Genomic DNA, 23,388 nt, shown 5'->3' with positions numbered 1-23,388 from the left:
TCTCTCTCTGTCTCTCTGTCTCTCTCTCTCTCTCTGTCTCTCTCTCTTTCTCTCTCTCTCTCCCCAAATTACTTTCTGTTTATTTATATCCCCCACCATCTCCCTTGAGGGCAGAGACCATTTCATTTTTGTCTCTGTAATCCTAGTCACCATGGTATAATAGTCCTAAGAGTTAAGAAGCTGACTCGAACCTGGGTTTAAATCTTATCTCTGACTTATATTAGCTATGTGGCCATAGATAATTTTCTTGGTGCCTCCAAGCAACTCCCTAGGTTGCAAATGGGTTCCTGACCTCCCTCAGTGGTAGAGAGTCTTCTCTTTGTCTTAGCTCTGATTCTCTCTTCTTTGGATCATACCTGACAGCCCAGGGTTTCCCCTGAAACCTGAAATTCGGCTCGTGATTAGGTTGCTTCAGATCAGAAAGCTCTCCATTCCTGTGAAAGCACGCAGGCTAAGATCACACTGAAGAGAGGTCAGCCCTTATTTAACCAAACAAAATTGAAAATAAAAAGGCTGCACACTCAAGCATCCTTTTCCTCTCCAGAGAGGCCACTTCCCCTGGGACTTCTACAATCCTTCAGGCTTATAGCACTTGTTATTTTTGGTGTGTCATTTCAGTCGTGTCTGATTCTTCATGACCCCATACTAGAGTGGTTTGCCATTTCATTCTCCAGTTCATTTGACAGATGAGGAAACTGAAGCAAACAGGGTTAAGTGACTTGCCCAGAGCCACACAGCTAGTGAGTGCCTGAGGCTGGATTTGAACTCAGGTCTTCCTGACCCCAGGCCTGGCACTCCACTGTGCTATCTAGCTGCCCTGCTTATAGCACCATCCTGACATGAAGCCCCACCTTCCCCTGTAGCACTCAGAGTTTCCAGGTAGTTGTCACTTACATATGGACCTGAACAATCCATATAGCTCACAGTACAAGTGAAGGATGAAGTCTAGGTTTGCCCTCTCTGCATCACAATAATCAGTTTATCCAGTGCTTCCCTCTTTGCTTAGTCCTGGGTTACTGAGGGGAGTGGTCAAGTGGAAACAGCTCACAGATAAAGCAGGGAGGACACTGAAAATATGTTTCATCTCCTTCCTAATTTTGCCCAAAAAAGGAACTGCTACATGCTTCGAGCTAAGTACTGGGAAGGGGAAGTGCATTGTAGCAAGAAGCTAAGATAGTTATCAGGCCCGGGGAGGGTGAAGCTGTTCAATTCAACATTCATTAAATACTACTCTGCAAAGTAAAGGAGAGACAAAAAGAGAAATGAAACAGTGTTCAAATGAACTGTCCTATACCAGCTAGATATCTGGTCCTTATTGACACAGGTGATTTACAGATTACCAAGGTTCCTTAGCACCTTCCCAAAGGCCTTTTCCCCAAAAACGGTATAGCAACAAGGTTCAAATCTAATGTACGTATACAGAATCGTTCATGCTTCCCTGTCAGAAAGCCCTTTCTAAATCTGCCCCTCTATGGGCCTCACTTCCTCTGGAATACAAGGGTTAGAATCCCTGCTCTGCTACTAATTATTGCTGTGACCTAAGACATCACTTAACCATCTGTAAAATGAGCTAGAGAAAGAAATGGCAAACCAGTCCAGTATCTTTGCCAAGAAAACCCCAAATGGGGTCACAAAGAGTCAGACACGACTGAACAACAACATAATCCCAACCTCTCTGGACCTCAGTTTCCTCATCTGTAAAATGATTGGACTGGCTTAGATAATGTCTAAGGTCTCAGAACTACGTGTGCTCTTCCCAACTCTGACACTCTCTGTTCCAACTCTCTCCTTGATCTCATGCTCTGTGTTCGACAATCCTTCTCCACCTGGTACCTTTTGTGCCCTAGAATCCCTTCCATCTCCTGTGTTTTGGGCATCTATGAATGTTTCCAAAGCTTACTGGCTCTTGCATTTGTAGTTGGTGAACTGTCTCATCGTCATCAGGGTAAAGACCATGTCAGCCTCATTTTCAGTAAATTCCACTGGCTCTCTGTTAACACCAGAATCAAATAGAAAATACTCAGTTTTGCATTTGAAACCCTTCCCACTGTGGATACTTCCTACTTCTCCAGCCTTCATACGCTCACTTCATTCCCCTCTCCCCATTCTCCCATCCAGCTACACTGGCCTCTCGCAGACGGCAATGCTTCTCCCATCTCTGTGCCTTGGAAATGACTTTCCCCCGTGTCTAGAATGTTTTCCCTTCTCACCCCCACTCCTTTCAAGACTCAGCTCCAATTCCACTCTACAAAAGGCCTTTCCTGGTCCTCCCATTCTTCTAGTGCCTCCCCTCTGAGATTACCTTCCATCTACTCTCTCTTTATCTTATATGTACCTAGTTATTTGCATCTTGTCTCCCCCATTAGAAAATTAGCTCCTGCAGAGCAGGGGCCATGTTTTTACCTTTCTTGGTATCCCCAGAGCTTAGCACAAAGCCCTTAATAAATGCTTGTTCTCTCCAGTGTTGAGAAGACCTGGAGATCGAATCCCGGGCTCACACACTTAGCACCCACCCAGAAACACCTGGCCGTGTAACCTTGAGCAAGTTAATTAACCCCAATTGCTTAGGGGAGGCCAGGTGGCTCAGCGAGTAAAGAGCACCGGCTCCAGTGTTGAGAAGACCTGGAGATCGAATCCCGGGCTCACACACTTAGCTCCCACCCAGAAACACCTGGCCGTGTAACCTTGAGCAAGTTAATTAACCCCAATTGCTTAGGGGCGGCCAGGGGGCTCAGCGAGTAAGAGCACCGGCTCCAGTGTCGGGATGACCTGGGGATCAAATCTGGGCTCAGATACTCAGCACCACACCCAGAAATAACTGGCCGTGTAACCTTGAGCAAGTTACTTAACCCCGATTGCTTTAAAAATAAATAAATAATTAAATAGATACATAAATAAATAAATAAATGAATGAATAAATAAATAAATAAATAAATAAGTAAATAAATAAATAAATGAATGAATGAATGAATGGATGGATGGATAGATAGATAGATAGATAAATGAATGAATGAATAAATGAATAAATAAATAAATAAATAAATGAATGAATGAATGCTTGTTCACTTGAGTGAATGGCTGCTGACCTTCCTATATGAAAAGCAGGGGGCAGACAGTCCGGGGAAATGTGGGGAGTCGCAGGTAACCTTGGCATTGACAATACTGAAGAGAGTGATCTCAGTCTGCTCAGCTGGCCCAGGCACTCTTCCAGCTGCCAGGGTCACCACTGTCACTCTGTTTGGCCAACAGGGTCTGTTTGGTATTACCCAGGGACTTTGGAAACAAAGCTCAGCACAGCTCACTTTCACTAGCTGAAGCCACACAGTGAAATGGTAGGAAGGAAGATCTGGACTCCAGTCTTCTGCTGCCTGCTAGCTGAGTGGCCCCCGGTAAGGCTCTTAAGAGCTCTCCAGCCTTAGTGTCATTATCTTTAAAATGAGGGATTAGACTAGATGGCAATCCCTTGCAGCTCTCAATCTGTGATCAATCAATCAGTTGATAAACTTTTTTTTTAAGCTCTTACTACATGTCAGGCATTGTGCTAAATGCTGAGGATACAAAAAGAGACAAAAGAGAGTCTCTACCCTCAAGGAGCTTATAATCTAGGAGGTCCCCTGAACATGGGAAGAAACCATTGTTGTGGTAGCTGAGATCAAAAATCCCTACTCCCTAAAAAAGTGAAGTGCTGTAAACAAAATCAATTTCCATAAGGAGACGGAGAGAAGTAGCTTCAATCCAGTGATTGGTCCTGGCCCTGCTGTTCCCTCCTACCTCACCTTTGCCTTGAACCTAAGTTCAAAGTTCATAGTTCTTCCTCCAAGGGAAAAGTCTGTCTAGTTGACAAGACAAAGACTTGCTAACATGACTGTCCCCTAGTCCTAGCAATACTTTCACTTGGAAGCAATACCCCAGAGGGAGGTCACAATCTGTTGAGATGTTTTTTTTTAGATTTGACCCCTGTGGTAGTTTCTGCAGTATTTTCTTTCAATTAAATAAAGATTTAAATTCCTCCCAAAGGCCTTGCCTTTTAGCCCTTCTCTTAAAACTAAGGCTGAGTTAAATCCATAGCCAGCCACCCAGGACCAGTTTCCCAAGTGGGTTACCTAGGCCATTGGGTTCAAGAGCTGTGGCCATGCCTAAGCTAGGCCAGCAGGCTTAGTTACCTTGTGAAGCAACTTACTGTACTACCCCACCCATAGCCACTACCAACTGGGCTCAAGGAAAGCCCCAGAGGGCTGGTCTCAACTACCCCATGATTACCATTACATCTTCATCCAAATGGAGCCTTGGGCTTTCTCAAGCATCTTCCCAGCCTTGCTAAATGGGGGGGGGGGGGGGTGAAGGGCAGTGCCAGGAGGGAACATCGGGGCTAGGACCCATCACTGCAATGAAGCTGCTTCTCCTGCAAGCTGCACCAAATGGACCTAGAGACTCCAAACATAAGGTGGGGCCAGTTGACACCCACTGAACATTTGTTGAAAACTTACTATGTGCAAAGCACTGTATTAGGTATTGAGGATACAAAGACAAGAACAAAAAAGTAGCACTGATGTGAGAAGCTTTCGATCTTCTATAAATAGAGAATATAAGGATTTTCAACACATTTATTATGTGCCAGGCAGTGTGCTAAGTGCTGGGGTTACAAAGAAAACCTCCAGTGTGTCCCCCTCCCTCCACCCTCTCAGATGAAAACATTGCCTCATATTTCACTGAAAGAAAAATTGAGACCATTTGCTGAGAGCTCCTTCTTCTCCCCTCCTGCTCATCTCACATCATTTAGATGCCTTCTGCCATTATCTTCTCCCTCACCCCACCTCATGTGAAGAGACAGCCCTTGTCCTTGGCAAGACAAGCTCCTGTCCACACCCAAATGATCCGTTCCATTCTGTCTTCCTGAGTTCAAATCCAGCCTCAGACACTACTAGATGTGTGACCCTGGGCAAGTCACTTGACCCTGTTTGCCTTGTTTATCTTTAAGCTCTCTCTGCTTCCCTGCCATCTACAAATATGCACATATCTCTCCCATTCTCAAAAACTCTCCCTTGATCCATCCATACCTGCTAGTGATCATCCCATATCTCTCCTCCCTTTTGTGGCTAAACTCCCTGAAGAGGCCATCTACAGTTGGTATTTCCACTCTCTTTCTTCTCACTTCCTTTTTCGTTCTCTGCAGTCTGACTTGTGACTTCATTCAATTGAAATTAATCTCTCCATAGTCACCCAGTGATGTCTTAAATGCCAGACTTAGTGGCCTTTCCTCACCCTTCATCCTTCTCGCTCTATCTGCACCCTTTGACATGGGATCACCCTCTTCTTGCTACTCTCTTCTATCTAGGTTTTTGTGACATAACTTACTCCTGGTTCTCCTCTTGCCTAGCTGACCCAGCTCTGTCTCCATTGCTGGATCTTCATTCCCATCAGGCCCTCTACTGGCTAATCACGGGTGCCTGCAAGGCTCTGTCCTGTGCCCTCTTCTTTTTTCCTTCTGTACTATCTCACTTATGATCTCCTCAGCTGCTATGGATTCAATTTTCATCTCTATGCATATCATGCTTAGATCTATTTATCCTGCTCTAATCTCTCACTACTGAGCAATCAGGTGGCACGGTGGATAGAATGCTGGGCCTGGAGCCAGAAAGACTCATCTTCATGAGTACAAATTTGGCTTTAGGAGCTTACTGGCTGTGTGATCCTGGGCAAGTCACTTAACCCTATTGCCTCAGTTTCCTCATCTATAAAATGAGCTGGAAAAGCACATGGCAAACCACTCTGGCATCTTTGCCAAGAAAACCCCAAATGGGGGTCATGAAGAGTCTGAGATGACTGAACAACAGCAAACCTTTCTAGTGACCTCTAGTCTCACATCTCCAGCTGCTTATTAGACATCTCCAGGTGGATGTCCTATAGATAGTTCAACTCACCATGTCCAAAACTGCACTTATCTTTCTCCCCAAACCCTCACCTCTTCCAAACTTTCCTATTGCTTTTGAGGGTACCACCATCCTGCCTGTTAGCCAGGCTCAAAATGTAGAGAAGATTAGCATTTAGGGGAACTGGGAAAGGCTTCTTGCAGAAGGCGGGGTTTTACCTGAGGCTTGAAAGAAGCCAGGAGGTAGAAATGAAGAAGAAGAGAATTCTAGACATGGGGAAGAGCTAGGGAAAAGGGACAGGGGCAGGAGATAGTATGTCTTGTGCAAGGGCTAGCAAAGAGGCCATTGCCACTGAACTGAAGACTATGTCAAGGGTAATGAAGTATAAGAAAACAGGAAGAGATCAGCTTATAAAGGGCTTAAAAGCTGCTAAATAGTGGATTTCATGTTTGTTTCTGGAGGTAATAGTGAGCCACTATATTTTACCAGGTAGGGGGATGAGATGATCAGGCCTGCACTGTAGGAAAAGAGAACATTTAACCACGCTCATAGACACCACCTCAGCTACACTGACAGATACAGTTGGCATTTGAGAGGATGGGGAGAAAAGTCATTTAACATGGGATCTAGATCTAATCTAAGATCTAATCCCTTCATTTTATAAAAAAGTAAACAGAGGCTCAAAAGAGGCAATTTGCCCAAGATCTCTTAAGTAGCACAAGTGGAATTTGAAGCCAGGTCCTCTGTCTGCAAGTGCTGTTTTTGGCCATAGTAAGCTGCCTCCATGAGGCTACCAAAAACCAACTGCTGCCAATTCAAAACCATAAACTAATAGAACCACGTCATAGAATTATGAATTGTTTGAACTGAAAAGGACTTTAGAGATCAAAGAGTCTGAGATTTAAAGCTGGAAGGACTGGGCCTTCTTGTCACAATGCCTCATATCACCAACAGAGGTTGTGATTTTAAGGCCCAAAGAGGTTGTGATTTGCCCAAGATTACACATCTAGTAAATGGCAGAGCCAGGATTTATATCCAGTCCTTCTGATAGCCAATCTAGCACATCTTCCATTGGATCACACTGCCTCTAGCTTAGCTTGTCAAGTCCAAGACCATCCCTCATTTTGTAACAGATTAAACTGAAGCAGAGGGAGGGGAAATGACCTGTTCAAAAGCACCCAGCTAATGATGGATCCAGGAGAACTTAGACCCTTTTACTCCTAGTTCATTGCTCTCAGGTAAAAGACCAATTTGAGGCCATAGGGGACCTCATCTCCATCATCCAACAGCCATTGGAGGAAGGCAGCTGGGGAGCACACACAAAAGCCTAGCAGTGATAGGGACTCTAGCACTGACCCAGGAGTCTAACAAGGACCAATTGCTCCCCACACTTCCCCCCTTCCTACAGGGCTGAGACCTCAAGTCTTGTCATGACTCATCTCCAGCATCCTACCCTGCAAAGGAACGCATGACCAACTTCTTTAATCTCCCCAGGACCAACTCTCCCACACTTCTGGGGTCCATAGCCAGCTGGAAAAGTGCTAGTCTAGAATGTGAGCTCCCAGAAGGCACTGAGCATGTCCCATGCACCAAACTGGTGACTCCTGGGACACCCTTATATAGCTTGGCCTTTGGATTCAGATGGACCCTGCCCCAGCCAAGGAAGAAAAGTTCAGTGGTTCTTCCTTCTTCAGAGAACAACTTCCATGCTCATGGCACCTCAACGTAGAGAATCCCTGACCTTTGCTCTACTGCAGAGTCAATCCTGCAGGAGAAAAAGAGATTCAGTATGTGAAAGACTGGATCAACAAAGTTAGGTGCTAATCTTAGTTTGAAGTTGTCATGTAGGGGACAATATTCAGAATTTGGGACATCATTCTTGTTATGTGTGTATACATGTATGTTGTATGTATGCAAATTTATATGTAAATACATACATACATATATATGGAGAGAGAAAGAGAGAGAGACAGTTTGCAGTCCTCAGTAGAGGAGTCCACACACTGACAAGAACACAGCTGCTTTGTGTGTATGCATATGTTTCTTGAGATAGATTAATATATGCATACCGAAAAGACTAGAATAATGAACTCCTGGCTAGGTATAGACAGGATCCAGGAAAAAATGTAGTTGCCTTGAAATCTAAGCAGAACTTAAAACTGGAGGGGGTGGGGGACAGGAGAAAACTGTCAAGTTAAATACAACAAAGAGTATCCACAATGTAGAAAAAAGATCATTTGAGACACACAAAAGTTCACAGGAGACAAAATCCAAGAAAGGAATGTTGTCATGGAGCCCATGGCCTCATATGTCAATATAAATGCCCAAAGTCTGAGTAAGAGGAAAGGTAAAGAGACCATAATACAAGGAGGCCAATTTAACATAAGAGTTTTCTTGAATGACATAAAAGGAAAAATGACAAATGTTGGAGGGGATGTGGAAAAATTGGGACACTAATGAAATGTTGGCAGAATTGTGAACTGATCCAACCATTCTAGAGAACAATTTGGAACTATGCCCAGAGGGCAAACTATGCATACCCTTTGACCCAGCAATGCCACTCTAAGGTCTGTATCCCAAAGAGATTAAAAAAGGAAAGGAAAAGGACTTCTGTGTACAAAAAATATTTCTAGTAGCTCTCTTTGTTGTGGCCAAGAATTGGAAATTGAGGGGATTCCTCACTTGGGGAATGACTGAACAAGTTGTGGTATATGATGGTCATAGAATACTCTGTGCTATAAGAAATGACAAGCAGGATGTTTTCATAAAAACCTAAAAACACATGAACTGATGCAAAGTGAAATGAGCAGAACCAGGAGAACACTGTATGCAATAACAGCAATATTGTATGATGATCGGGGCAGCCAGGTAGCACAACGAGTAAGATCACCGGCTCCAGTGTCGGGATGACCTGGGGATCGAATCCTGGGCTCAGACACTTAGCACCCACCCAGAAACACCTGGCCGTGTAACCTTGAGCAAGTTACTTAACCCCAATTGCTTAGGGGCGGCCAGGTGGCTCAGCAAGTAAGAGCACCAGCTCCAGTGTTGAGATGACCTGGGGATCAAATCTGGGCTCAGATACTCAACACCATACCCAGAAATAACTGGCCCTGTAACCTTGAACAAGTTACTTAACCCCGATTGCTTAAAAAAAAATATTGTATGATGATCAACTGTGAAAGACAGCTATTCTAAGCAATACAATTATCCAAGACAATTCAGAACTCATGATGAAAAATGTTATCCACCTTGAGAAAGAATTGATGGAGTCTGAATGCAGACTGATGCATACTTTTTAAAACTTTATTTTTCTTGTTTGTTTTTTGTGTGTTTTCTTTGACAACATGGTTAATATGGAAATAGTTTTGCATGACTGCACATGTATAATCTATATCACATTGCTTGCTTTCTCAAGTGGGGGAGAGGGGAGAGAGAGAATTTGGAACTCAACTTTTTTTAAATGAATGTTTAAAATTACTTTTACTTGTAATTGGAAAAAAAATGTAATTTTTTAAAAAGAGACATTATTGATTTAATTTCCTCTTCATTAGTGATGAATTTACCCTTTTCATTTTTCATACTGGTAATTTGGTTTTTTTCTTTCTTTTTTTAAATCAAATTAACCAATGGTTCATCTATTTTATTGTTGTTGTTGTTTACATAAAACTATCTCCTCGTTTTATTTATTAGTTCAATGGTTTTCTTACTTTCAGTTTTATTTATCTCTTCTTTGATTTTCAGTATTTCTAATTTGGTGTTTGGGGATTTTTAATTTGCTCTTTTTCTCATTCTTTTAGTTGCATGCCCAATTTATTTATCTGCTCTTTCTAGATTTTATTGATGTAAGTGTTTAGAAATAAAAATTTTCCTCTAAGTACTGTTTTGACTGTGTCCCATAAATTTTGGCATGTTGTCTCATTGTTGTCACATTCTTTAATGAAATTATTGATTATGTCTATGATTTGTTATTTGACTCACTCATTCTTCAGGATTAGCTCATTTAGTTTCCAATTAGTTTTTAATCTGTCTTTCCACTGCCCTTTATTGAATGTTATTTTTATTGCATTATGATCTGAAAATGATGCATTTAATATTTCTTCCTTTCTATATTTGATTGTGAAATATTCATTCCCTGAAACATGGTCATTTTTATGGAGGTTCTGTGTACTGCTTTGAAAAAGGCATATTCTTTCTTGTCCCCATTCAGTTTTCTTCAGAGGTCTATCATAGGTAACTTTTCTAACCTTCTGTTTACCTCTTACCCTTATTTTTTTTCTTTTTCACATTAGTAATATTGTATAGAATAATTAGAATAAATGGGAGGAACCATGAGAGAGAAAATACAAAACAAAAAGAAAATAGTCTGCTTCTATCTACATTCAAGCTTCATATTTCTTTCACTGGATATGAATGGCATTTTCCATCATGAGTCTTTTGGAATTGTTTTGAGTCCTTGCATTGCTGAGAAGAGCTAAGTCTGTCAAAGAAAGTCAGTCATCACACACTGTGGCTGTTACTGTGTACAGTGTTCTCCTAGTGCTGCTCACTTCACTCAACATCAGTTAATTAAGTCTTTCCAGATTTCTCTGAAGTCCACCCTTACCTTCTTTCTTGTTTATTTTGTGGTTAGATTTCTCTAGTTCTGAGAGGGGAAATATATGAGTATATATATTTATATAGATAGTAACTTTATATATATAGTAACTTTATTTATATATATATAGTAACTTTCACTATATATGAGGTCCCCCCCCAGCATAGTTTAACTGCCTATTTCTTCCTGTAACTCATTTAGCTGTTCCTTTAAGAATTTGGAATCTACACATTTGGTGCATATATGTTTAGTACTGATATTACTTCATTGTCTATGGTAACTTTTAGCAAGATGTAGTTTTTTTCCTTATGCCTTTTAATTAGATCTGGTTTTGCTTTTGTTTTGTCTGAGTTCATGATTGCTACCCCTGCTCTTTTTACTTCAGCTGAATCATAATTGATTCTCCTCCAGCCCCTTACCTTTACTCTGTGTGTCTCTCTCTGCTTCAAGTATGTTTCTTGTAAATGACATATTGTAGGATTCTGGTTTTTAATTCACTCTGCTATCTGCTTCTGTTTTATAGGTGAGTTCATCCCATTCACATTCACAGTTATGATTACTATGTATTTCCCTCTATCCTATTTTCCCCATTTCTCTCTCTCTCTCTCTCTCTCTCTCTCTCTCTCTCTCTCTCTCTCTCCTTCCCCTCTCTACCCCTCCTCATTACTGTTTTTCTTCTGACCACCACCTCCTTCAGTCTACCCCCCTTCTATCAGTCCCCATTCTTTTCTTATTTCCTTCCCCTCCTACTTCCCTGTAGGGTATCTAGATTTCTGTACCCAACTGAGTATGCACATGATTCCCTCTTTGGGCCAATTCTGATGAAAGTAAATTTCAAATGATGCCCACCACACCCCCATCTTTCCCTCCACTGTAATAGGTCTTTTATACCTCTTCATGTGAGACAATTTACCCCAGTCTACCTCTCTTTTCCCTCTCCTCCCAGTACAGTCCTCTTCCTCACCCCTTAATTTTGGTTGTTGTTGTTTTGGATATCATCTCACCAAAGTCAATTCATACCTGCACCCTCTGTCTATGTATACTCTTCTAACTACCCTATTAGTGATATAGTTCTTAAGAGTTACAAGTATTATCATCCTGTGTAGGAATATAAACAGTTTAACCTTACTGAACCCTTTATGTTTTCTCTCTCCTGTTTACCTTTTTATGCTTCTCTTGAGTCTTATATTTGAAAATCCAATTTTCTATTCAGCTCTGGTCTTTTCATCAGGAATGCTTGAAAGTCCTCTATTTCATTGAATATCCCTTTTTTCTCTTGAAGGCTTGTGCTCAGTTTTGCTGGGTAGGTGATTTTTGGTTGTAATCCTAATTCCTTTGCCTTTCTGAATATCATATTCTAAGCCCTCCAATTCATTAATGTAGAAACTGCTAAATTCTATGTAATTCTGACTGCGGCTCCATGATACTTGAATTGTTTCTTTCTGGCTGCTTGCAGTATTTTCTCCTTGACCTGGGAGGTCTGGAATTTGGATAAAATACTCTGAGGATTTTTCATCTTGAGATCTCTTTTAGGAGGTGATCAGTGGATTCTTTCAATGTCTATTTTACCCTCTGATTCTAGGAAAACTAGGGCAGTTTTCCTTGATAATTTCTTGAAGTATGATGTCCAGGTTCTTCTTTTGATCATGGCTTTCAGGTAGTCCAGTGATTCTTAAATTATTTCTCCTGGATGTATTTCCCAAGTTACTTGTTTTTCCAAAGAGGTATTTCACATTTTTTTTTCATTCTTTTGATTTTAATTCTTGATTTCTCATAAAGTCATTAACTTCCATTTGTTCAATTCTAATTTTTAGGGAATTATTTTCTTTAGTTAGCTTTTGTACCTCTTTTTCCATTCAGCCAATTCTACTTTTTAAATTTTCCTCAATTAATTTTTGCATATCTTTTTGCATTTTTTTGTGTTTCCTTTACCAAACTATTGACTCTTTTTTCATGATTCTCCTGCATCGCTCATTTCTTTTCCCAATTTTTTCTACCCTTTATTTGTTTTTTTAAAACATTTTTGAGTACCCTCAGTTCTTTTTAGGCCTGAGACCAATTCACATTTTTCTTTGAGGCTTCACATGCAGGCATTTTGACATTGTTGTCCTCTGTCTGAGTTTCTTTTTGATCTTCCCTGTCACCATAGTAACTTTCTATGGTTAGGTTCTTTTTTGTTGTTGAGTTGCTTTTTTTTGGGGGGGTGCTCTTTTTTCCAGCCTATTTTGTGGCTGTTAAAATTGAGCTCTGCTCCTGGGGTGGAAGGGGTACTGTGCTAAGCTTCTTGTGCTAGGGACTCTGGACTGTGGGGGCCCTGGCCACTCATGTACTACACTGGGGCTGCAGGGGCCTGGCTTCTTGCCTACTGCTGCATCAGGCACGAAAGGCCCCTATCACTCAAGGCCTCTTACTGGCTTGCTGGGTCATAACCTGCTGTTGGCTTGCTTGGATACCACCTGCACTGGACTGTGCTCCCATTTTACTCAAGTGAGACACACCTTTCCTTCTGACCTTCTAAATTGTCTTAGCCTAGAAAATTTTTTCACCATTTTTTTTATTGGTTCTGCTGCTCCAGAATTCATTTTGAGGATTTATTTTATAGTTGTTTGGAGGTGAATTTGGGAGACTTCTGTTGAGTTCCCGCCTTATTCCACCATCTCAGCTACATCTCAAGAGGTATTACTGAGGCTGGCTGGTATGTGACCTTATTCAAATGGAAGAGAGGAAAGGGATGGAAGAGTCAAGAAGCACTGGATATTAAGATATATTTAAATGAGGAAATCTAGGAATAAAACTGGGGCACTATGATATAGATCAGGGGTGAAGATGAGCGGATGCAGAACCAAAATCATTACTGTTATCAGATTATACTATAGATCTCCTAGACAGAAAGAGGAAATAGATAAGGAGGTCAGCAAAGAATCTCAAGTCTGGCACAAAGGGGACTTTAAGCTTCCAGATATCTGCTAGAGATTTTCCTGCCAAAAACAGGACATCTAATAACTTATGGAGTTGCTTTAATGATAAATCCTCCAAAAGATCGAGGAACCATTGAGGAGAATTGCCGTTCTGGCCTGATTCTCACCAACAACATGGAATTGGTTGCTAGAGTAGAAATAATGGAAACTCCATGGGTTGGAAAGGAGGTAACAATTCTGTCTTAGAAATTGTGAAAAATGTGTGAAAGCCAAGTGTAATCTGACACACCTCCTGGTTTTGTGAAAAGTAAATGCCACAGCATTTAAAAAGAGGCTAGGTAAGATCTCATGGGCAAAAACTAGAAGGGGGAGATCTAAAGGTATCAATGTAGATGCAGAGGGAGGTGAGACTTTTAAAAGACATGTACAGAAGATGGCAGCAAGGACAGGTAAGGAAAGATGAAATTAAAAGAATGGCATAGTCCTATGAGAATGGTGTCAGAAGGAGCCAAATCTGCTCAAGCTGGAGATGTTTAGCCTGTACAAGTAAAGGGTAAAGAAGGGGATGTGATCAACAAGTATTTGTTAAGCACCTACTATGTACAAGCACTGTGCTAGGTGTTAGGGACCCGTAGAGAATTTAAATTGCCCCTACTCTCAAATTGCTTACATTTTATGGGGTCAGTGAGGGGTCGGGGGAATACACCCGGCTGCCACTGGGAGGAATGAAGAAAGGCCTCATGTAGGAGACAGTCCTTGAGCTGACCTTTGAAGTAGGCAAAGGATTCTAGGAGGTTGGGCTGAATGAAGAGGACATTACAGGCCTGGGGATCAAGGTCTGTCTGGCTTCAGGTGATGGGGGCTGCTTAGGGATTTGATTTGTTTTGCTTGGCCCTAGAGGGTAGAACTAGGAACGAAGTTGAGCACGTTGCAGAGACACAAGTGATAAAGAATTCTAAACCAGGAAGTCTGAGAAGCCAAGGGCCCTCCCAGCTCACCGGAGAGGCCACAAAGAGGGCCAGGACTTGCCCAGGATCACATGCCCCCAAAGCAGCAGAATCGAGATTCAAACCCAAGGCTGCAGACTCTAAATCCAGGACTCCATTCATTCATTCAGCAACTGGCAATACAAAGGCAAAAAGAAAACTGTCCCTGACCTCAAAAGATGTATTTCTCCTGGCAGGAAACATCTATAATTAAGGATAAAGCAAGCATGCGTGCACACACACACACACACACACGCACACACAATCCGTGTGTACATATACACATATACACCCACAGTACATATTCCTTCAGTTCCAGGACACCGAATCCAAACCAGGATGGTAGGTTTCTGAATATCATGTCCCTGAAAGGGGCTCTCCACCATAAGTCTATACACAAGTATCATAAACTGAAAAGAAAAGAAAGGGGATAAAAGTAAGACTATTATCCTTCCTAAGAATCAAGTTTCACATCATGCCAATTACATTAGCATATACTGGTAAGATCCACTTTTCCCCGCCTACAGATAATCCAGCTCCCCGCCACCCCCAACCCTAGTCATAAAAATCCTCCCTGCTTCCCAGACTCCCCACAGCTGCACGGTTTCCTGGGGAGTTCATAGGAAAAGCCCACCCACTCTCCAACCCACCCCCACACAACCTGCAAACCTTTCACTCCTATGATTACTGGTCCCTTCCTCTCTGCCTCCCTCCCTCCCCTCCCTTCTCCCCTACTCAAAGCCGGAGGAGGTGGGGGCAGGAGGGGGGACTAATGTGAAAGAGGAAGGAGACTGAATATTGACTAGCCAGCGTGCCCTGCCCTCTCCCCACCAGGCAAGAGGTCCTCCTTAAAACGGCAGCGACCTATCTGGCTGCAGAAGCTGCCTTGTGCAAGCACCATGTGAATGGTGGCAGCTCACAGGACAGGACAGGACAGGACGCAGCAGCCAGCATCCGGCCCAGCTCGCCTAGGGTGGGCATCCCAGAGCCAGCCAGCTTGAATTGCCAGGACCCTTTGGGATTGGCTTCTGGGGGCGAGTTGCCAAGGATCCCCAACGGGCAGCCTCGAGCCTTTCCTAAGGTAAGGAGATTCCTTCAGTGGGTAGCTATAGGGTAGGTAGGTAGAAAAGGCAATTTGCAAGTCTCTCTCAATCCCCAGGAGCCTTGGAGGGAAGAAAAGAACATGGCTATCCTTTGGGGCTTCAAGTTGGGCTACTCTGGGAATGCTTTTCTTCCTCCTTCCTTTGACTGAGCTCCACTAAGTGAATCAGGCAGCCCCTCTTCCCCTGGCCACTGGGAGACCCCTGCACCTTTCAGCCAGCCCCAGAACTTCCCAGGTGAAGGCAGACTGTCAAAGACCGACCTTCTGGCAATCTACTAGAAGAGCTATGGGAACTGCCCTCTGGAGGTTTGGATTTGTTTCATTTAGTTGCAGTTTCCTTTCTGGAGACAAAGTAGAAAGTGACTGGAAGTCTAGAGACCTGGCCCCAGCACTACCCCTTGCCCTTCTGGGCCTCAATTTCCTCCTCTGTAAAACAAGGGGCTTTTGATGCCCCCTCACCTCGCCCTCTTAGAATCCCTGGCTTCCTTCCTTCTCCAGGAGGCCCTCCCCTGTCCCCCCAGCTGTCAGTGCCCTTCTGTCTGCTCTCCAGGTATCTGGGATCGATCTAGTTGTTTATATGTTGTCTCTACCATTAGAATATAAGGTCCTTGAGGGCAGGGACCATGTTTTCTGGCCTTCTTTCTACCTCCAGCATTTATCACAATGCCTGGAACATAGTAGGTGCTCAATAAATGCTTATTGACTGACTGTGAGTAAGATGGCCCAAACAGTATCAGCATCATCCCCATTTCATAGATAAGGGAACTGAAGTGGTAAGATTTGCTCTTGATCCCCCAAATGATAAGGGGCACAGCCCAAAGCACCGGCCAACTTCTTCTGGTCCCAAATTCCAAACCTTCCAGGCCTGACAGTCTGCCTATAGTTTATGCTCTGAGGTCTCTCGTAGGTCTGACATTGCATGTCCCAAGGTCCTATCTCAGCTCCCTTTTAATTCTTCCCACTTTATTTCCAGATCTTCCCCATCTTTGCCATTTTCTAGCTCTTGACCTTCTGTTTGTGAAGGGCCTGAACCAAAATGTAGAAGGAAGTCAAACTTCCTAAGCCATGCCTTCAGTTCAATTCAAGCCATGCAAAGATTTCCTGAAGTCTTACCATGCATGGCCTCGGCTACACAAAGCTTACTGAATCTAACATCCTAACCAAAAACTCTGGGGAGGAGGAAGACCCTCCTGCTTTGTGGCAGCAGTACAGATGAGGAAAATGACAGAGCACCTTTCTGTTGCACTTTCCAGTTTGCAAAGTGGTAGGTAGTACAAGTATGCCCCTTTTCCAGGTGAGACAGCTGAGACTTGTGGAGTTTAAGTGATTTCCCTTTAGTAATACATTGATAGTAGATATAGATCTAGATACTATATTTCTTCTGATTCCAAGTCCAATAAACAACAAATGGGTTTCAGAAGCAAGTGGGCAGTTTTTCCGGGGGGCTATCTGCGATTAGTTTGATTTGTTAGTTCTACCTTCTGAGCCTCAGACTAGGCTCTGGAAGCTGGAAACATTAGGCAGGTGTCATATGAATGCCACATGGGAGCTAAGCCTGGTCTTAGGACCACATTTGGTTTTAAATAATTTCTAGATGTTTTCAAGGATAGATTACCAACCACTCCTAAATCATTTCCATGTAAGTGGCTCTACATGACAAATGTAAGACTTCTGGGGTTGCAAAAGTAGTCTCAGACAAATGGGAAGTGCTTTATTTGCATAGCTAGCCAGCTATTATGATTAGTTTAGCAAACAATTCAACAAAGTTAATTTCTGGATGAGTCTTGTCGATGGGCTTACAAAGACAAAAAATAGAATAAAATCAGTCCCTGTCCTTAAGGAGCTGACATTCTATGGGAGCCATGCCACATAGTGTGGATCAGTCAATATGCATTTATTAAGCCCCTGCTATGTGCACACACTTTGCACCTGCACAGATAAGGAAATACAAAGTAATTTGAGGAGAGGTGAGTACTAACAATTGGAGGGGACTCAGGAGGGGCCCCGTGTGGAAAGAATCTAGGAATTCTCTGAGGCAGATGTGAAAGGGCATCAGAAGAGGCAGAAGAGGCTATGGCATTGAGAGATGGAATGTTCAGTTTGCCTGGACCAGAGAGTACAGAAGGGGGACAGCAGGAATCATGCTAGCCCATTAGGTGGGAGCCAGATTGATGGAGAATGTGAAATGCCATGCAGAGAAATTAGCATTTTATCTCAGAGGTAAGGAGGCTCTGGGTATGATGGAATAAGAACCAGCTTTTAAGTCAGAGGACCCTGGATTCCAATCCTGGCTACATCACCTACTGTGCATGTGTCCATGGACAGGACACTTCATATCTCCAGGCCTTGATTTCCTTATCTATCAAATGAGGGGGTTTAGATTAGATGGCTTTCTAAGGCACCTTCCGGTCCATGATCTATGGCCCCTGTGTCACTATGGTTTGTATAACCACACCCTACACTCCCTTCCAGCTCTAACATGATAAGACTAGAAAGCTAGACCAGGAACAGGAAGATTGGTCAATTCAGTGAAGGCAGTAAACATAGAAAGCAGCCATCTAATTCAACTCCCTTCTTGTACAAAAGAGGAAATGGACCTAGGGCATCTGCATCGGCATCCCCGCTGTCAGAAAGTTTGGGGAGTGTTATGTACACATAACCATAATGAAGGGAATGCAGCAGACGCCTGGCCAGAGAAATCTGGGCTTGGTATTTTTTCAGTATACTCTCCAGTGACATTTGCATTGCTGAGACCCAGGGGAGACACAATTGTGTATGGCCCCTGTCCTACCAGTCCAAAATGGGAATGAGACTCACTGAAAGATAACTATACCGTGTTTCCCCGATAATAAGACACTGTCTTATTATTTTTTTGGACAGAAAAACACCAGAGGGCTTATTTTCAGGGGAGGGCTTATTTTAATGAACATTGACAGCAATTTTAATAAACAGGTAAATGTGAACAAAAAAATGTACCTTTATTCAATAAGCAAATCACTGGGGAAGAATAGGATGACGCACTCACTGCTGCAGCTCTGATTGGATGCAGCTTGGAGCGCGGCGTGCGTTTCACCGGTGGGGGGGAGGGACGGTGCATACAGAGGGTATTGTAATGTAGCGTGTAGTGCAGGGGATCACCTTCACTACAGTAGCAATCTCAATAGGGCTTATTTTCGGGGGAGGGCTTATTTTAGAGGAATCTTACACAGTAAGGGGAGGGCTTATTTTCGGGATAGGTCTTATTATCAGGGAAACACGGTAACACTCAGTAGCCCATGCTCAGTGTGCAAGAGAGGGTAAAAGACCTGTTACATAAAGTAAGAGAGGGGAGACTGTTACTGACCTGAGCAGAGGAGGCCATGTGGAGGAGGGGCCATTTGAGTTGGGCTTTAAAGGCTAGCTAGGAATTCAACAGGGGTGGCTAGATGGTACAGTGGATAGAGCACTGGGCCTAGAGTCAGGAAGAATCATCTTCCTGAGTTCCAATCAGGCCTCAGACATTCACTAGCTATATGACCCTGGGCAGGTCACTTCACCCTGTTTGCCTCAGTTTTCCCGTCTGGAAAATAGACTGGAGAAGGAAATGGCAAATGACTCCAGTATCTTTGCCAAGAAAACCCCAAACGGGGGAGTGAAGGGTCAGATATGATTAAAACGACTGAACAACAGTAACAGAGGTTGGGAGGAAGAGATAATTCCAGCAATGGAAATAACATTAACAGAGGCCTAGAAGAGGGAAAGGGGTTATACTCATAGGACAAAGAGCAAAACAGCTTCCTTGGAGAGCAGCTTGTTCAATGAGGAATGATAGGACTGGGGAAGTAGAGTGGCACCAGATTGAGGGTGAGGCCCTGAACATCAGGCAGTGGAGTCTGAACCTTATTCTGTGGGCAGTATGGAGCTACTGAGGCTTTTTGAGCAAGGCAGGAATGATCATCCTCATTTTACAGATGAAGGGTCTTTGTGTAGTTGAGTATTTGATTTGGAGTCAATAAGATAGCATCATCCTATGGAAAGAGCATTAGATTTCAAGTCCCAGGAACCTTGTTTTAAATCCCCCTGCAAGTCACTTCTCAAGGGCCCTTCCAGCTCTAGATGTATGATTCTATGAGTTCAAATCTGACCTTAGACACTTCCTAGCTGTGTGACCCTGGGCAAGTCCCTTAAGTCCTGTGAGCCTCAACTTCCTCATCCACAAAGTGGGAATAATAATAGCATTGACTTCCCAGTGTTGATCAAATGAGACCACGTATATAGTAAAGCACTTTGCCAGCCTCAGAGTGTGATGTCAAGTGAGTCAGATGGAGAAAGGGCAGCTTAGGGAGTGGCTTGCCCAAGGTCATGTAGCTATTAAGTAGCAGGACTGGAACTGGAATCTGGGTCTTCTCATTCCAGTCCCCAGGATTCTTCTTTGCCTCCTCATTAGCTCAAAAACAAACCTTTCCTTAAGGGCCTGGGTTACTGTATTACTTAAAAATAGGTCTAGCCTGGAACCAAGCTTGGAATCCCCCTGAGGATCACCATCCTTGCCCCCCAGCTTAGCTTTCAGGGATCTGCTATCTAGTCCCTTCCTCCTTCCTGCTCAATCCTGCCCTCAGAGGAGGCCTAACAAGCCCAGTGGATGAGAGGCAGCTGCTCCCCTTGTCTGGAAATATCTGAATTCTAAACCTGATGCTGTACCTGAAAGGGAAGGAAGGGTTTGTGGCCATGTTGAGAGATTTCAGGCATCCACATGCTGGTGGGGGAGCAATTGGGCAGCCAAGGGCTCTTCCCGGAGCCTCTCAGCCCCAACCTGCTCTTAAGTAAGACTGGCCTTGGTCACGAGATCACCATCTTGCTTTGTATGGTTTTTAAATTTGGATCGATGCCTTTTATTTTTTATGCCACAGACATTTCCTGATGTCCTTCTCATTCCACAAAACCCTACTTCATAACAGAGAAAAACAGTTAAAACCACCAATAACAGTAACTGTGGCCACCAGTGTGTGTCACATGGAGCACCCCTCTCTCCCAAGAGGAGTGGGGCATGTTTCATCATGTGTCCTCCATGCTGACGGCAGCCCCTGTAAGGCAGGGGAGATGACTTAGGCAGGCAATCTTTGTGTCTGTGGCATGTGTCCCCCTAGGTTATGGCCCATGTTAAACATCAAGATGCCTGTGCAGGGAAGGAAGGACAATCAGAGTTTCACCTCTTCTCAATAGGAATTTGGGACCCTGGTTCTCCCCAGGCATCATTCCAGGCTTTGTCCCTAATGTATATTGGAACCTGGGATATGAAGAGGCCAAATCATAGTTCTTCTGTTTAATTAAGACCAATTTTATGGAGGTCTTTAGCTTGTTTCTCAAGAATTCACAATTTCAACATGGAAGGGACCAGATACTTACTAGCTGTGTGACCCTAGGCAAGTCACCTAATCCTTATTTGCCTCAGTTCCTCAGCTGTAAAACTGGATCCTAGTGGAGAAGGAAATGGCAAACCACTCCAGTATCTTTGCCAAGAAAACCCCCTGGACAGCATCCACAGAGTCATATAGAGTCTGACATGACTGAACCACTCAACAGCGACAATCCTCCTTCCACTTTAATGCCTTCCAGATAGATAGCTGTTGTGCCTACCCTAAATCTCGGCTTTTCCAGACTAAACATTCTTGGACTTGATATTCACATGGCATGGTTTCAACTCCCATCTTGGTGGCTCCCCTTGGACATGCTCCAATGTGACAGTGTGTTTAGAGGACATTTCCTGTCTCTAAAGTTGTAGTGATTCAGGCTTCAGAGTAACTCGAGAAAAGTGGGTTGTATCACAGAGTTATACATTGGGAATTTGGGGAAGGACTTCATACATATCTAAGGAAACTCTGCTTCCAAGAGGGGGAAAGGACTTGTCCTAGATACATGAGTACCTACCTAGTACTGAGCTCTTAGCCCCTGGGCCTTCCCACTCTCCCACTCTCCAGGTGGGATTTCTTGGCTCCAAATACATCTGATTTGCCTCATTTCCTTTCTTTCAAGGACAACCTTCTTGCTTCTTGACCTTTTTACTCAAAATTATTGAATGAGTTGTCCTAAGCCCATCTCCTCAAGCCAATAAGGTTTCTTTATCAGAAGACTTGAGTTCACATACCAGCTAGGCCACACAATAGCTATGTGACCTTAGGCAAGTCTCTTAACCTTTCAGCCTCACTTTCCTCATTTGTAAAATGAAGGGACTAGAGTAAATTACCAATGATGCAGGCTAGTTAAATCAGCCCAGTTTACTTAGAGGAAGAGAGGAGAAAGGGAGATACAGTTAGAGACTGCTAAATATCCATGAGCATAGCCTATGAGTCCAAAGGAATGCTGACCCCTCTCTGTCATTTTATTAACATTCTCTGACATGCTTCAGATTGGGCTGTGTTCCCTATGTCTGCCTCACTATAAAACCCTACAGCCCCTAAAATCTGTGGGCCATTTGAGTGAGCAAGTTATTATTCCCTAGATAGAGCCAGCCTTCTGAAAGCAATGACATGGGTAACCTCATTTCCACAGGCCAGACAAAGGAGGGGACCCAACAGACACAGTGAGGTAGGCCACAGATACACCCATGCCTTCTAGCCTTCTCCTTGTGCTTTACAGACCACTACAAGAAGCCCTGAAGTCAGGGCAGCTTAGTCATGGGAGACTTTGTCTCTGTTTCCTGAAATTCTAGTCCTATCCAGAACAAGCCCCTGGCCCTCTCTGATGTGGCCCTCTGATCGCAATGGCAGGAGCAGGGCTGACCCCCAGGCCTTCTGCACCTTTCTCTCTCTTGGTCTTTCTAGACTAATCACTCCATTGTTCTCTCTCTGGTTTCTTCATCAAGGAAATGGGACAGTAATCAAATAATCAGTCTTGCAGAGCTGTCATCATGCAACCCAAGGCCCAAGTGGGGATAAGTGGTTCTTTTTAAAGTGCTCCCTAAAGGCTGCATTGGATGTCTCCTTTGCCAGCAGTTCAGGAGGACGGGAATTAAAGAGTAGCATAACAGCAGGGGCACAGGCTAGCATTTCTGCATCAATAGAAAGCTGGCAAAGTGCCGGACGTAAATGATTTCATTTGGTCCTAACAACAACCCTGTGAGTCAGTGCTGTTATCATCCCCATTTTTCAAATGACAAAACAGGCAAGTAAGTGTCTGGGGTGGAATTTGAATTCAGGCCTTCCTGACTCTAGTATTCTTCCCTTATTCCTTTTTCCAGAAATGGAAACAGTGAACTAAGATCAGCATCTTTGAGAGCTCTGAAGTAGGTATATGTCTTTTTAAAGTTTCAGATCCATTTCATATGACTGTGCTGTTTTAGAGGTAAAAGACACCTTAGAGCTTATATACTACAACCCCAGCCCCACCCCTTTTACAAAGGAGGAAACTGATTAATGGCAGAAAAGTGAAGGGACTTGCCCAAGATCACCCAGCAGGTCCCTTGCCTCCCCATCCAGCATTCTGGCCAGTCTCTGCTTAACACACCCTTAGGATTATGCCATTTGGAGTTGGGAGGGACCTTAGCAAATTTCAGAGCAATTCTCTGAGTCTATATTTAGGTACCTTCTATGAGTTATGGGGCTGGCTGCTGGTAGCTAAAGTCAGAACTCTGAGCCCCCAGAGCCAACTGCTTGGGTTGAAGGCATGGTCTACCCTGTACCTCTCCAGAGGCTAGATGCTTGGACAAATTCCAGACCAAAACATTTCAAAGGTAGGTGCCTCCTGATGGTGATCCATCAGGAGCCTTCAAAACTCTCTTTCTCATAGAAAGTTACCAAGAGGTAAGCAAAAAGGTCAGTTCCACCCAGAATGTTCAGGATGGGGAATGGGTGGCTGTCCAGGGTGGCAGAAGGTTTATGATGCCAGTGACCAAGAGGCATTCTGTGTGGGAAAAGGATGTTGGTCCTTGCCAAATCAG

At 43.6% G+C, this 23,388-nt stretch overlaps 1 protein-coding gene across 2 annotated transcripts in view; it reads left to right on the top strand.

The window, feature by feature from the left end:
* Positions 1-15,172: 15,172 nt before the first annotated feature.
* Positions 15,173-23,388, top strand: part of CYSLTR1 (cysteinyl leukotriene receptor 1) — a 33,357-nt gene continuing 25,141 nt past the window's right edge. For both annotated transcript variants that reach the window (XM_069062516.1, XM_069062515.1), the window contains exon 1: positions 15,173-15,452. The gene's annotated coding sequence lies outside the window, so the exon portion shown is untranslated. The remainder of the gene's footprint in view (positions 15,453-23,388) is intronic.

Source organism: Petaurus breviceps, unplaced genomic scaffold (assembly GCF_028583685.1).
Source record: "Petaurus breviceps papuanus isolate PSGF00001 unplaced genomic scaffold, PetGlider_PUasm1.0 90459, whole genome shotgun sequence".
Lineage (NCBI taxonomy): Eukaryota > Metazoa > Chordata > Mammalia > Diprotodontia > Petauridae > Petaurus > Petaurus breviceps.
The sequence above is the reverse complement of the archived record's forward strand: the minus strand, read 5'-3'. Positions and strand labels throughout refer to the sequence as shown.